This window comes from Arachis ipaensis, chromosome B05 (genome assembly GCF_000816755.2).
Source record: "Arachis ipaensis cultivar K30076 chromosome B05, Araip1.1, whole genome shotgun sequence".
Lineage (NCBI taxonomy): Eukaryota > Viridiplantae > Streptophyta > Magnoliopsida > Fabales > Fabaceae > Arachis > Arachis ipaensis.
Window position 1 is genome coordinate 15,851,686 of NC_029789.2, and position 2,461 is coordinate 15,854,146.

The following is a 2,461-nucleotide window of genomic DNA, read 5'->3' on the forward strand; positions in this document are numbered from 1 at the left end:
TAAAAAAAAAGTAAGGACTAACAAGGTGATCCTTTATCTTTTTACCTATTTTTGTTTTGTGTAGAGGGACTCTCTCATCTGCTTCATAGAGAAGAATAGAAGCTGAAAATTTTTGGTTTGAGACTCAATTAGAGGTGTTCGATAATCAATCATCTTTTTTTTGTAGACGATTCAATTCTTTTTAGCAAAGCTTCAGAAGTAAAGTGCCAGAGATTGCTACAGATTCTACAGACTTACGAAGAATTTAGTGGCCAAAAGGTAAACTTGGACAAATCAGTCTTCTTTAGTAAGAACACACCAATTCCAGTCCGAGACCATTTGACGGAGATTCTCCTTGTCCCTCATGTTGGCAATCAAAACAAATATTTGGGTTTACCGGCAATGGTTCAGAGATCAAAGAAAGTGACATTTAACTACATTAAAGATAGGGTGTGTCAGAAGCTTAGCCATTAGAAGAGGGTTCTATTATCTTCTAGTGGACGCGAAGTGCTTATTAAGGCGGTGGCAACCGCAATACCCATATACACACTAAGTTACTTTACCGGAGACATTAATCGAAGAGATTCAGAGAGCCATACTCCAGTTTTGGTGGGAGTAGAAAATATCAGAAAACAGGATGCATGGATCGGATGGAAGATTTCTTGCAGACCAAAAATACAAGGGGGACTAAACTTTAAAGATTTGAAAGCTTTTAATCTTACCATGCTCGCAAAGCAAGGTTGGAGGTTAATTTCCAGACCTAATTCTCTCATCAGTAAAGTGTTACAGAGCAAATATTATAGATATTCAAGCTTCCTTAATAACTCATCATGGGGTTGAAGGAGTATTATCGAGGGCAGAAAGGTGCTAGAAAAAGGTATACTATGGGAAGTAGGAAGGGGATTTAACATCAGAATCCGAAAAGACTCATGGGTGAAGGATTATGTTTTAATTACTCTTATTACTACCACGACAATGACTGCTAATCTAGAATGGGTTTCACAATTACAGCATTCAAACAGAACATGAAACCAGAATTTAATTCAGTCCAATTTTAATCCAGAAATAGCTACAGCAATAATCAACACTCCAATTCATGAGACAGAGGATAAAGTTACCTGGATACTGGAAAAAGGGGACGGCTTCACTGTTGTTTCAGGATACAAAATAACTTTTATCTTCTGCCACCCACCAACTGAATACCTGATAGAACAATGCAAAAGAAAGGACTTATGGAGGAGCATATGGAAAATTAATTGTCAACTGAAAATAAAAAATTTGCTCTGAAAACTGATGCACAGAGGACTTCCTGTGAAAGAAAGGTTGAACGCCCAAATACAATCCATTGAATCCTGGTGCCCAAAATATAATCGGTCACAAGAAAGAGTTTTTCATTGTGTCTGGGAGTGCCCAAATGTGACTGAAGCTTGGAAATGTTCAAATCTGCCATGGCAGATTCGAGCTCGAGAACCATGGAAGTGGTGGATTCAGTTGGAAGAAGAACTAAGAATGGAGGAAAATCCGAATGAAAAAAGAGTAGCAGCAAACCTCTTATGGCAAATCTGGTTAGCAAGAAATGCCTGGGTATTTGAAGGTAAAATCACCCCTTCAAGAACTATAGTGGAGATGACCAGAAGTGTGCGTGAGAGAAGATGAGACCCTTGAATTTTTACTTTACCTCTTTAGTTTTCTTATGCTTAAGTCATTTTATTAAAGTTGAAACTTCCTATTCTCTTTATTACAATTCTATCTGTAGTCCAAATTGAACTAATTTTCAGTAATAAATTTGCATAACTTTTAAAAAAAAAAAAAAAAACAACAGGGGAAAAAACAAATAAATTTAAAAGACAAAAGGAATGTTAGCTTATTATCAACAAAAATTATTAAAAAATTACTTCTCAATATTCTTCCATTCTATGTGACTCAAATCTCATAAATAGTAGTCAAATATACTGGTCTTGTGTATAATTATATTATGCGTTAAAATAAAGTTAAAATTTTCAAGAATAAATTTCATAAGTAAAATTATAGATAAATCAAAATTCATTCATGTCATTTTTTTATCTCAATTTTATTTTTCTATCTGGCACACCCTTAAATATGTTCATGTATATATTCCGAATTAGTTTAATTAATAGAAAGGTATTCCAATTATCATGGACCGTACCACTTAATGTTAACAATCTAAAGAGGATTGTTAATAGAACTAGTCTAATCCGCTAAAATTTGCGGGTTAACCGAGTCCGACACGCTTAAATGATTTTGAGTATTTATTTTGGAATAATACTACACATTTAAATTTTTTTGTTAACTAAATTCAATTAAGTCAGTTTAACATAACAAAAATCAGTTATAACTAGCATTATTTCAAGTCTTATTATTTAATTTAATTAGACTTGATTTATAAAAAGATTTAGATGTGTAGCATTATTCTTAATTTTGGTAGATAATAACATAAAAATTTTAGAATTATCTTCATATA

At 33.2% G+C, this 2,461-nt stretch overlaps 1 long non-coding RNA gene across 1 annotated transcript in view; it reads right to left on the reverse strand.

Annotated features, from left to right (window-relative positions):
* The window catches only part of LOC110271790, a 6,743-nt gene extending 5,045 nt beyond the window's left edge, over nucleotides 1-1,698 (reverse strand). The window contains exon 1 of the long non-coding RNA XR_002362482.1: nucleotides 1,098-1,698. This is a non-coding gene — a long non-coding RNA (uncharacterized LOC110271790). The remainder of the gene's footprint in view (nucleotides 1-1,097) is intronic.